Here is a 13,626-nt window from a genome sequence, read left to right on the forward strand (position 1 = left end):
GAGGGAGAATTGATGGTGGATACAATTGGATTGTTCACCGCACCCTTTGTAGGATGGCGTGTGTAGATTTAGGGTGGCGTGTGTCGGGTGATGTGTGTAGGATGGCGTGTGTGCGTGTAGGTAGGATGTGGGTTCGTGTTCCAGTGTGTCAGAACGGCTTCTTGCTGATCCGTCGGGTCTTGGCCTGTGTGTAGCCATGTGTGTCTTCAATGCAACCTGAGGAGCTTCAGATACTGACAAGACTCTCCCCGGAGAGTTCCAGATGGGTGGGGGTGGGGGGGGGGGGCTGGGGGGTGGGGGGGTGCTGGGGGGTGGGTGTGCTAGCCTGCGCACACGCTTGTGTGTATGTGTGTGTGTGTGTGTCCGGCATTATGTGACCAACCAAAATATGCTCCATATTTCGGACAGCAAAAGCACTAAATATCTAGACCCTGAACTCCACACGGGTGTGGAAATGCCTTCTCAGCAGAAAGTTTCCCTCCTGTCCAGCGAGTCTCCTGTTCTCCCCAGCCGTCGTTGAAGCTCGTCTCTATACCCCCAGATGAGGCCACGCTAATGTAACCGCAACCATAACCCAACCCTAGCCCAACCCTGACCCTGTCTATCACAGTGTTCAGAGGCTGCATGCTCTAGCTAAACCGACTACACCCTCACAGTACTGAACCCGAGGTCTCAGTGGCCTCCTCCCTCCTCCCCTCACACCTCTCCCTTTTCCTTGCCCTAACTCAGCACCCTGGCTTCCTGCTCTGCACAGGTTGCCCTCCGAGAGGCCAGCTGTTGGCCCGTGTGTGGGTATGTGTGTCTCTGCGAGGGAGAGAGAGGGGGGGGGCGAGAGAGACGAACGGAGAGGGGGCACGGAGGAAACGGATAATGGTAGGAACAGCGCTGTGTTTTGTGTTTACGCATGTGACAAATGGAGGACTCGTGCAATGAGAAAACAGATGTAGAGTGAAGGACATCACGGTGTACAGTATGTGTGTGTGTGTGTGTGTGTACCGTGTGCCTCTTCCTATGTGGAAACATGAGGGAGGGTGTGGACACTCAGCTGGAGGAAGGCCACCGAGGGCAAAATGATTTCCTCCACCAAAGAGAGGGGTGGAAATGCCGCCCGACAAATATAGGGAAAAGGCGTCATGTGCAACCACACTGGCTGGAGGCAGTTTCAGCGTGTAAGGGTGTTTCACACTGTGTGTGGGTGTGTGTGTCTGTAAATATGCACCTACAGCAGTATCCAACGTACTGAATGTGTGCGAGTGTAGAGATTTCTGTATGGTTTTGCTCATGAGTTCACCTTAAGCTTGACTTTGTTTCTACCTCTAGGGGGGGAGGGGGTTGATTAGTCAAGTTAAGGGAACGCTAGGGGTGGGAATCTTCGATTTTTAATCGATATTTTTTTTTTTTTTTTAAGGATTTTGAAATTTGTGAATCACTAGAAGACTGAATCGCGATTCATATGTGAATACATTTTTTCCCCCACCCCTAGTGAACGCCCTCAGTTTGAATTTAGCATAGCTTCAACCTCTGAATGTATGCTGAACGGTAATCCTTAGCAGAAATCTATGGCAGTCGGAGCATCCTTTTGTACCCATGAATGTGCTCCCTGGGGCCTTCGATAAAAGAGGGAGTAGGGTAAAATATCCCCCCCCCCAACACACACACACACATACCACCAACGCTATCTTCCACCATCAGATAGTGGTTTAGGAGCTCCTCTGTCCCTCTCCACCTGGCCGCAGCAAAGCCTCTCCCCTCACCTCTCTCTGACCCATAATTCCCTTCTTCCTGCCCGCCTCCCTCTTAAAGATTAACAGAGCGCTCACTACCTGTCCACCTGCTAGAGGCATCACGTTTACAGGCACCAGGTTCACCTTAGGGGGGCCAGTTGGTTTTCTAATCCCTGGGTAGGAAGGAGGAAAAGGATGAGATGTCAGTCGAGTTTTCTGAGATGGAGGAGGGGACTAAGGGGTGACACTGGACTGAACCCCTTGTTTCCATTGTCCAGGCCACCTGGCCACGGTTATTGTAGGCAGTGTTGTAGTCGTTTATTTCGCACCTTTTTCCGTTTTTTGTTGGAACGGCTTTTGGTCGCAAACAAATGAGTTTGTGCAAGAGACACAGGCATGAAGGGAATAACGGCGTATCTTGTCGTGACCTTGTCACTCGCAAGAGAATTTAGCGTAGTCTACGTTCGTCTATTAAATCAGTGAAAATGTGTCGGACCGTATCCAGTGGCAAAGGTCGCGTCCTTTAGCCGGACAGACCCAGAGCCCTCTAACGGAGGTCATGTTGCAGAGCTGGACCCCCTGGACAGAAACCCACAGACTGTTTCAGATGTCCACACTTCACCCTCAATGAACAATGGCGCACCAGGAAACACAATGCCACACAATGCGATGCCATCTCTGTTACCCACCCCGACAGGGCTCTAAAAGACGACATTCGATGAGGGGGGGGGGGGGGGGGGGTCTAGGCAATTTCAGAGTTATCAGATTGAAACGCAAGATGCCTCTTCAGGCCTTCAACTCTGTCAGGAATGCCTCGGCACTGAGGGTCTTGATGGTAGGGTTAGGGTTTGCCGCCTCTTACACGCTGCGTCAGGCTATCATCAGAAGATAAACACGCTACTCTGACTTGACCACACGTGTGTGCGATTAGTCAGAATTGCGGACACATTAAGGTTCACGTCCTGGATATCTGTGTTGTTTACGTTACCGAAATGAAGGTGTTGCATGTTTAACAGCTGTGTTTTTGGGATGGTGGCGTAGAAGTGATCATCGAATAATAAAGTCCTAGGTTAGAGGCCCAGCCAAGTGCATCAGATCATCAATGTCTTGCGTGTTAATAATATACAATACATAATATGTATAATCATACATATATAAATATATGTTAATATGTTGGATGTGCTACCCCAACATCACCTCTCTATGCCGTTTGTCTATTGGTGCGTCTGTACCACATTAAAGGTGTGTTTTGTATTTACAGTATGTGTTTTGTGTTTACAGTATGTGTTTTGTAGATGACAATGTTCCCAGATGTCTGCCTATTCCCCATAATGGAGATGGGGTTAGCAGCATCACTGGAGTCTTTGTCGAAGCTGTCTTATTTTTTCCTCTCAATAATACGCCCGGATTCAGTGCCAATCTTTGTGTGTAACAGTGCTTGCAAAGCCCTTAACTTGTGTAGATTTCACCTCGCCGAAAGATGTCTTCCAACTGCTTGGCTCGGCCCCCGGTCGCTGCGCTGGCTCTAAGGTTTCATGCCACCAGTGTTCTCTTTCCTCTCTGATTAAATAATAGGCCTAAACTCTCCTATAGAGAAGAACACTGAGTCAGCCTGGCCTCTACTGTAGAGCAGAGATATGAGTCAGTCTGGCCTCCTGTGAGCAGAGATATGAGTCAGTCTGGCCTCTCCTGTGAGCAGAGATATGAGTCAGTCTGGCCTCTCCTGTAGAGCAGAGATATGAGTCAGTCTGGCCTCCTATGTAGAGCAGAGATATGAGTCAGTCTGGCCTCTCCTGTGAGCAGAGATATGAGTCAGTCTGGCCTCCTATGTAGAGCAGAGATATGAGTCAGTCTGGCCTCTCCTGTAGAGCAGAGATATGAGTCAGTCTGGCCTCCTATGTAGAGCAGAGGACTGCATTTGTATCACTAAAGTGTAACCATATGGTTATACAGTGTAGTAATGCTTTGGGCTGACATCAAAATAAAGACGCACTCTCAGCATGCCAACAATTTAACATGTTGCATTTATTCTGAGCGTGCATTTCAGATTAAACTCCTGCCAGCTGAGCTTATACCTTGCCCTATGGACAGCCTCTGGGTGCCAGTTGAAGCCTGGATGCCCCTTGCCCACTTCAGGCCCTAAGGGACCGGGCTGTGCTCCAATCCAACCAACGCCCTCTTAATCAGGACCCATCAGGGGAGGAACCGGTGATCCTAGTGATCCTCCGGTGAGCCTGTGGCATCAGGATGTGGGTCAGGGCATGGCATGGCAGGATTTGGGCCTGCCAGGCACATCACCTGTTCCGTGTCTGTCCTTAATCCAGCGTAACCTTGCCCTACCGATGAACTACTGCCCTGTCCTTTTACCATTTTCATACAAATCTTAGTTCTCTGTATTTGAATGCTCTTCCTTCTCCATTTTACAGGAAACAAACATTTTTGATAAGCAGGGCAGTTCGGAGCTCTGTTCTCAGGTGACCTATGACCTGATCTGAAAACCTCAGCAGTTGGTGTTTCGCCCTGTCAATCATTCTCTCTCAGAAGGAGAGGGAAGGAGGGACGAAGGGCGGGCTCAGTGTGTCTCAAGTGGGCAATTTATGGTGCCCGGGCGTACCCATCCCTACGGTGCCCCACTGAGATGACCCAGGCCACACAACACAGCTGTGCAAACATGCACAGGCACACACGCATTCACATGGGCGCGCCAAATCCAACTATTTGTCTTGTTTCTTTTTTCAACTGAATTCAGTAGCACATACTCAGCTGCCCTCTGTAAATACAGCAGCACCAGCCTGTTGACTAGCAGGACAAGACCACCATTGTGCAGGGGCGTTCAGTAATGTCCAATTTGAGAAAAGCTCCACGACTCCTATGCTCCTGGGGAGGAAGCCTTCGCAACCACTAGAACATAATCAGAACTGCTACTATTTAAACAACAAAACACGCTAAATGCAATGATGGGGCTTCCAAATAAGGGGCAAAGGTTGGTGGTCGGCAAATTGCCGACCACCAACCTGAACTTTGCGGACGGAACGATGACGTTTGGTAGACCACAGCGTTGCAACCTGATAACTGCCGATCGAAACATTCTGACGCAGTATTTAAACTTGTCAAACTGGTCTTAAAACAAACAAACAAGACGGACAGAGCAGAGCAGAGATGCAGGGGTTATTGTGCGTGTTAGATGTGCTGTATCTTAAAGCATGTGGATGGTATTCAGCAGGTAGGCTTTGTTACTGGTGAGACAGTGAAAGGCTATCCTGGCTCCCTGAATATGGTGTGTGTGTGTGTGTGTGTGGGGGGGGGGGTTCCATCAGGCTATCAGGTTCCCATGAAATTGACAGGGCACAGAGGGTTGACGTCTTAATGGCCAATGTGCTTGGAATGGGGGCTAGGGGGGTAGCATGGGCTGAGCCTCTGTCTTTCTCTCTCCCTCTCTCTCTATCTCTCTCTCCTGATAGCTCGCTCGACTCGACTGCTGTCAAAGTGGAGTCAGTTACCGCAAGTACTTGATTCCAACCACAGACACATACACACACTAGCTGTCGCACAGTCATGAAGACTCACGTCTGCACAGAGGCACGCTCACGCACATACACGCATAGGCGCAAGTATTACAATGCTAACAAACGTACAAAGACACACACACAATTACAAATATGATCCACACCTCACCGCAAACCCATAAAGCAAAACAGCTGATTTACCCAGATTCAACATATGCAACTCCCAGATATAACACTCATTTAAATAGATTGACAGAACGCACAGCACAGCACACGAATTGTGCTGACTAATATCTCCCACAAACCAAATTATTTAAGACCACCTGACTGATGTGCTGCAGTTGTGTCCTGCTAGCTCGAGGTTTAGTGCATCCTTTATCCAGTTAACCTGATACAGTTGCTCTTGCTTGGAAATGTAAATAATTATTGAAACAACAAGCAGACGTTTAGTGGCATACTGCACTGTATGCAGACAAATGTGACAATGTTTTTTTTGCAATTACAGACAGTTTATATTTCTTTGAGATAGCCTAACTGCTGCTTGCTTGAGGGATCTCAGGGAGCGCAACAAGAAGCGAAGATAGCGTCTCACTTATGCATCCTCCCCGTGCCGCGCAACTAGAGAACGCTCGTGTGATTACTGGGACTAAGGGCCAAACACAAGCGAAAACACTGAAGAGAAACACACACCATCGAATTCGACATAACTCACTTAAAAAATACGCTCCTAAACCACACCAACAGTTAGACACGGAGGTGGACAAATGTGTGCCCCACGGCTCCCAAAGCAGCACATGGAGCGGTCCGTGTACTCACACACGCGGTGTCAGATAAATCTCCCATGGCGTGTTAAAGAGTTTAAATGGCGCCTAGGATCTGTCTCTTTAATACAAAGGGAATGTGTAGCGCTCCGTGTGCCAACATTTTTTTCCCTCTCAATCGCCACTTGAGCTGCGTCGGGTTGGCTGGGAACATTCATCAAACTGCTCCCTCACGCTTGACAATTAACAATTAGGGAAGATATGGACGTCTGAAGCTCTTGGTGGTAATCGGTCACTGACACCCGTCTTTATCTCGCTGCATCATCGTCACTTCAGAGCCTCGTCCTATGGCTGTTCCTTCTGAACCTGGAGAATGGGAAACTTACCCTCCGTTTTTTGTTGAACAATGTGTTCCAGCGGATCTCACAGGAAAACCAGGAAACAGAGAAACATTAACTGAACAAGAAACCAGTAAGAACAAATATAATCAACAACAATGGAAACACTTACTTCCATTATAATACATATAATATTGTATTGAGACCATAATCCCCATCAGCAGCTAATGAAGTGAGTTCTAACAAGTGGCTCGGCGCTCATTGATGGAACATTATAACCAGAATGACACTCCAACATTACCTTTCTACCTCTGACAGCACGATGATGTCTGGCTCCAGAAATGCCAGGGATTATGGACATGAAGTTCGGGCACATTGGCAAATGAGAGCCCTTATTTTAGGCTTAGGAATGTGGCCCTGCTGTAAGTTCAGACAGAGCAACGAGAGTTTTTGTGGGGGAAAGACTCTGGAAAATATGTCTTGGCCCCTGTACTGGAATGGGAATAGGTCCTCTTAGATTCCCTTTTCATTTTCTATTGGATTAATTAGAAAGTTCTTTGCTAGTGCTGTTGTGCTTGCCTACATGGAGTTGGGGCTGGCCCATGGTGTGGTGTGGTGGTGCTGGCCCATGGTGTGGTGGGGTTGGCCCATGGTGTGGTGTGGTGGTGCTGGCCCATGGTGTGGTGGGGTTGGCCCATGGTCTGGTGTGGTGGGGCTGGCCTGTGGTGTGGTGGGGTTGGCCCATGGTCTGGTGTGGTGGGGCTGGCCTGTGGTGTGGTGGGGCTGGCCCGTGGTGTGATGTGGTGGAACTGGCTTATGAAGAGGTTTCACCTCAGGCCCTTTGGACTGCCAGATTGGTTCCGTGTCTCTTTCAAAGAAAACAGTGATTACTGGATAGGACTTCTGGGAGGTCTGGCCGATGCTACACATGATCCACAGATTCAGATGCCCATGAGCCAGACACTCCATAGATGACACATGCTTAGAGAATAGGGAGAACGTATCCAAACCATCCTCACAGAAGACACTTGGTCGTCACCTTTAACAGAAAGAAACAGCAATACTAGTTAGCCCACTACACACCCAGACCATAACTCCATCTCCCCTGTCTGTGTTACTGATTCATGTCCATCTAGAAGTGTATTGGTATATTGGTGGCACATTGGTATATTTGAAATGAAAGGATGTCAAACATGCATATTTGGAGGACTTGGGGGGATCCTTTGTTCTAATTGATGCTGTGAAGTGCAGCCATGTACTGAACTGTGCTGATGAACTCATTGCCCCTCTGCCTGTTGCGCACTGTACTTTAATAGTGGTACCCAGCTGCCAGTCCTTATCCATCTCCTTTTGAATATGATGAAGGGAGACAGCTGTGCGTGTGTGTGTCTACATGCGTCTGTGTGTGTCTGTGTGTGTGTGTGTGTGTGTGTGTGTGTGCACATTACAGCTGGTGTCAAAGACTGCGTTTCAAGACTAGGGTTGTGCTTATTGAGCACCAACGCTTCCAGGGAAAGCTGCCAGTGAACCAGTCAAACGGATGAGTGTGTGTGTGTGTGAGGGGCATGTGTACCAGCTGGGCGGTGTTCTCCCTGAGAGGGTGACAACCATGTTCTGCTGCCTTTCGGGATCATCTCATGTGATGGAGCCTAACAACTACTGTTTTAGAGGATCAGCTACATTATATCTATATTATGTTACATTGTGTTTTAGCATTTGCAGAAGTTGACTGGGCTGTTGTGGCTGACGGGGATAACTTTAGGTAACCAGATCTTTTCTGGAGCAAATCCTGGGACAGTTAGCAGGGGAATGGGTCTATATGGATGACAGCTGACTAGTTGTCATCATAGTTCAAACAACATATTTGAAATATGTTCCTTCATATGATATATTTCTCCAATGTGAAATTATTCAAATGTAAACCCATAGGCTACATTATATAATTAATGGTTCACGGTTGTTCTTGACCACTATTGAATCCTATTTGAGCGTTCAACCTTTCAAATGTAATGTCAACGGTGTTGTAATGGTCTAGTGCTAACACTAAGCCCTCAGAGCAGCAGCTCATGTTACAGTCGCCAATGTCAATGTTTTTATGATGTCACCGCTTCACCGTATCCGTTCCGTCCGTTCAGAAAGCGATTGTCCCCACCTGCCAGGTAGCAAAACAAGACCTAGCATAAGAAGTGATTGTATGGACCCCAGTGGCTTTTCGAAGAGGCGGTCAATGCTCTCTCTCTCTCTCTCTCTCTCTCTCTCTCTCTCTCTCTCTCTCTCTCTCTCTCTCTCTCTCTCTCTCTCTCTCTCTCTCTCTCTCTCTCTCTCTCTCTCTCTCTCTCTCTCTCTCTCTCCCCCCTCCCTTTCTCTACGGGTATCTGTAAGTCACAGTGGTGCACTGAGTAGCAACCCTAACTTTCTGATCTTAATGTGCTGAAAGATGGAACTAAAACCTGTAGCCTTTCCAGAGATCAGTCAGGGACAGTGTGTCAGTGAGTCCAGAGTGACGCCCTGAGACTAGAGAGCGATAGTCCTGCTCTCTCTCATTCACCTCTTTATCCAGCTTTGAGGTTCCCATCCTCCCCTTCGATGTTGTTTCATTGCAGCCTGTTAGGGAGAGTTTTGCACTCGAACAGGAAGGACTGGCATGTTTCAGGAAGTGACAGGGCAGTCCGCAGGGACACCTCAGGATGTTGTCCTCCATCCGCACTCTGTCACTGTCCCTGTTAACATCAGCGTGGGAATCCCCTGCTGCCCCGACCGTTTGGGCATGATGACACTGGCATCATACGCAGAGGTCGGCCCAGGCTCTTGGTCGGCAGACATGCGTTTCCCACAATCCTCTGTTTTGATGTATCTGGTCAGGCATTCTTCCGTTTTTTTAGCATAGCCCTTTACCATATCAGCTCACGGTGTCAATGACCACAAACAAAGTACGATATAAATCTGTCCGATAGTGTATTGTTTATTTTTACAATTTGATCACATTTACATAATCACATTCATCCGTTTCTAAAGATTATGTAAGTCACAGACTGTTTCTTAGAGGAAAACATGGTGCTTTCTACGATGTGTCTGAAGAATGCCGTCTACCTGTGTGACACAGTGGGCTAGTTCCTCGAACCAGATAAGTACTAGCTGCCAGGACCAGACCCCCTAGCCTGTACCATGTGGGCTGAGGCCTTACCTCACTGGCCTGGGTTCGAGTCCGTCCCGGGCCATTTCCTGCATGTCTTCCCCTCTCTCTTCCCTACATTTCCTGTCTCTCTGTAACTACACCTATCACAACAAAGCAGAAATGCCTTGAAAAGCATATTTATTAAAAAACAGCTTTTGTTGAGTATGAATGAAATGAAATGTCTGGTGGGTTTGATTCCATAGGCAGACAAACAGCAGGATTACGTACATGGGCTGCATGTTGGAGAAACACTTAGCCAGGATTGATTTCCGTACCAGTAATGTTGTGACTTCCTGTGTGCTGGTCTCCAAGCTGTCAAAAGCTGTTTAAGGGCCTTGGAAAATACAGTTCCTCCATATTAAATATAAGAATGGCTGTTGTTACCTGAGTAGAAAAACCACAACATCTGTGGTTTATGTTTCTATTTAAATAAATAAAATTCTCTGTCTAACGGGAGCCAAAGGCAAATTGACACTTCACTTGTAAAAGAGGACTACAGGAAACGTGTGAATGACACCTGCAACGTTAACTGTTTTTGCACCTTTGCAGGTTGTGGTCAGCTTGTGGTCAGGTGCTTGTCTCCCAGCAGATCTAGGATAGATGAAAATGGTTGTGTGATGGATGACCTGCACCTGCACTGTTGCCTTCAAAGCAATGGCATTAAAGCATGACATTTGTCAGCCCTCAATTTTTAATTTCGCCTCTCTTCAATAAAGCCAGCATTAAAAAAACAAAACCCAATTCCATTGCGTCTTTGTGAAGGAGGACTACCTTTAGAATAATGCAAGTGGCCCTGACCTTTTCAGGAGTCAAATACCATGAATACCGATGTCAAGAGGTGCTGGTTGAGAGTCCGGCGGAGAGGCAAAGATTAATAGGGCGGCGGAGAGGCAGTTTTTGAGAGGCATTGTTTGAGAGGCAGTGTTTGAGAGGCGGGTGGAGAAGCAGTGTTTTAGAAGCAGTGTTTGAGAGGTCGGTGGAGAGGCAGTGTTTGAGAGGCAGTGTTTGAGAGGCAGTTTTTGAGAGGCATTGTTTGAGAGGCCAGTGGAGAGGCAGTGTTTGAGAGGCAGTGTTTGAGATGCCGGTAGAGAGGCAGTGTTTGAGAGGCAGTGTTTGAGAGGCCGTGTTTGAGAGGCCGTGTTTGAGAGGCCGTGTTTGAGAGGCCGTGTTTGAGAGGCCGTGTTTGAGAGGCAGTGTTTGAGAGGCCGGTAGAGAGGCAGTGTTTGAGAGGCCGGTAGAGAGGCAGTGTTTGAGAGGCAGTGTTTGAGAGGCAGTGTTTGAGAGGCCGGTGGAGAGGCAAAGTGTGACAGTTCTGAGCTCCTTTCCCCTCCCTTGGAATGTGAGGCGGTAAACAGCAGGAAGCCAATGAGCTGACAGGTACTGATGGGCCCATTGGCTCATATAAATGCCCAGTGACACAGACGTATAAATATAGGATGACATTGCTGTACTTACATGGTGTCAGAGGCAAGGGAAAACAAATGGGTCTTAAGATATTCAACAGAATGGGATACCATCACAGGCAATACTTTGCTCTCGTTGTTCCATTTCTTTCTTCCCTCTTGTAGTAAAGACATTACTACACTTGCTATCACAACCTTACAAATTCACAATCACGTTTGTGGGATTCCCGAATGCCATTTTGACGTTTCGCTCCCCTCTCTATTCCCCTCTCAGCGTGATTGGTTCTCCAGAGATAGACATATCGAACTCAGTGGAGGGGAAACATAACAGAAAACTGAAGCTGCTTCTTCAAAGGTCCCGGGAGGAGAGAAATCCCAATATTAAATAACCCATCTGTCAAGAAGAAGAGAAAGTGTTGAAAGGGGTTTCGCACTATTCTTTAGGCGTTCGCTCATGACCCACTGCACTGCCATGTCCTGCAGGCAAACTCTTGAAGTGCAGATTGGAACCAGGAGGTCTTATACCTATAAAGAGTGTAGTGTTGCCATCCGCCGGCCAAGATCCTGTCACACCCCCAAAGATATATCCCGTTATCAGAGCCGAGATCGTGGAGAAACCCAGGGCTTTGTTCTATAATGAGCAAATGTTGAAGTGTGTAGAAAATACTCTCACGGATCACTGATTTGTTGGGTCGATAGCTCCCGGATCAGAGCGCAGCATTGATACGCCACTTGGATGACGGAAACCCCAATCCCGCACAAGGACGGGAATGATTTCATTCGGTGCTTCTTAATCCTCAGCGTGTTAAGTGAAAGCTTTCAAAGATCCCCTTGAAAGTGGATTAACAAAATATCTTTTCCTCTTACATTTCACGCGGACAGAAGCCGGCCCTGAAGAGCGGGCACCTCGTCAAAACAGCAGAAGGTTATTATTCATCAAAGTCAGCCATGTGTGACATTGAAGTCCAGGTTTTAGCCTACCATGCTGGAGGTGGCCTCCTTTTTTTGGGCAATTTCCCTCCAACATTGCAGGCTGGCACCACCCTTCAGGAAAGACCAATTATAATATCAAGTTGGTGTTATTACTGCTGATTATTCTCTTTGAAGGCCCGCCTTGCCCTGAGTTCACTTCCTCCCTCGCTGGCCCGTCTGGTCCCCCCGACTTTGAAATCGGAGCCGGCTGGAAGAGAGCGACTCCCCGCACCCTCTGTCACACAAGCATGTGTGCTGTTGTGTTGGGTGACAAGCAGCCACGCCGAGGTACATTTAGTCATTTAGCAGAAGCTCTTATCCAGAGGTAAACCATCGTGTCCCGGCGATTACAAGCACTGTACGTTTGTGGGGGCTCAGAGAACGAGGGGGATTCGTGGGATTCTTCTCTGAAAACAGGAAAAGGATCCGGGCTTTCGATGGGCAGCTACAGCATGTATCCGCAGTCAGGGTCTCGTCGGGCCTGGAGGATTGGAAAGCCTCGCACACCATCAAAATCCTATGAGAAAGTATTTTCGACCTGCCAGTTGCTAATCACTCTATAACCTTGCATCCCCTGGAAGAGGACTTTTCCCTGCTCCCTCATGCTGGAGAGCCATCGTTGGCCTCGACCTCTCTGGAAGCAGAAGGTACTCGGACCTCGGCCAGTTGTGAATGACTTGGTCCAGCGGGGTGTGCAAGATCCTTGGCATTTGATTTTAACGACCAGCATGTTTTCTTAAGACGAGCAAGGGAAAACGAGCTTGATAGATTCCCCTTAAAGACTCAAAAAAGCTTTTGGCTGCCACGCTCCATTAGGCCTCAGTTTTGACAGATTTCAGCTTCTCACTGAGTAGAGGATGTTTGTGGACTACAGGGCATTGGGCCCTATAATGTGTTTGCTGTGGTATATGTTTAATCGTTTTCCATGGCATCAATGGATTTTTGAGGAGTTAACCGCCACAAAGAAATGCCTTGGAAGTGCAACATTATTTAAACATGGTTGATTGTGATGCAATATACACAGCAGTACTTTACCTGTAGAAAATATTTTATGTAATGATTTAAAGGTTGAAAAGATCACTTGATCCTCCAATTCACCATCCTTTGTTGTGTAATGCAGACGTGCCTGCTCTATGAATTCAATAGAATTTAAGCCAAGGAGTCATGAAATCATTATCGTATATAACAAAGCGATGCTATCGTTCTGATCCTCAAAGTATTAAACTTTATGGATCAAAGGTGCCAAAGATGTTAATGCAACATGTGTTTCCTGACTACGATCAGACTTCCCATACTCCACATAGCCCTCACGGCTGTGGAGTAGGATGTCTGAGGAGGGCTTCAGCTGCACTCCCAAGGGTTGTGTTCATTCTGATCCCTTTGCAAGCGAAGTGATCACAACTGAACTGCGTTGAGTCTAGGACGTCAGCACAGATCTGCTTTGGCACTTGTTAACATGCATTGTATGGCCTTTTCTCACAGGATATTAGTGTATGTTTCGCACAGTTGCTTAGCAGCACTGGACACCCCCCATTAACCCCCCCCCCACACACACACACACAAATAAAACACTAAACCTTCAACCCTCTTTCCCTTCTCTCCTTGCCCTAAATCCACCCTGGCCCGGCCCCTGGAAGCTGTCAGCTGACCAGGGTCATTACAGGGTGTTTATGACCCAGAAAGAGAGAGCAGCTGGGGGGCTGGTCCGTGCGGAGGGGCATCCTTGAGAACAAGCACTGTGGTGCTA

The 13,626-nt window shown here is 47.8% G+C and overlaps 2 protein-coding genes across 4 annotated transcripts in view; both read left to right on the top strand.

Annotated features, from left to right (window-relative positions):
* LOC134009694 (leucine-rich melanocyte differentiation-associated protein) overlaps positions 1–13,626 on the top strand; it is a 106,132-nt gene that overhangs the window by 52,160 nt on the left and 40,346 nt on the right. The gene's annotated exons all lie outside the window — the stretch shown is intronic.
* LOC134009690 (ADAMTS-like protein 1) overlaps positions 1–13,626 on the top strand; it is a 56,874-nt gene that overhangs the window by 5,674 nt on the left and 37,574 nt on the right. The gene's annotated exons all lie outside the window — the stretch shown is intronic.

The sequence above is a fragment of the Osmerus eperlanus genome, chromosome 23, assembly GCF_963692335.1.
Source record: "Osmerus eperlanus chromosome 23, fOsmEpe2.1, whole genome shotgun sequence".
Taxonomy (NCBI): domain Eukaryota; kingdom Metazoa; phylum Chordata; class Actinopteri; order Osmeriformes; family Osmeridae; genus Osmerus; species Osmerus eperlanus.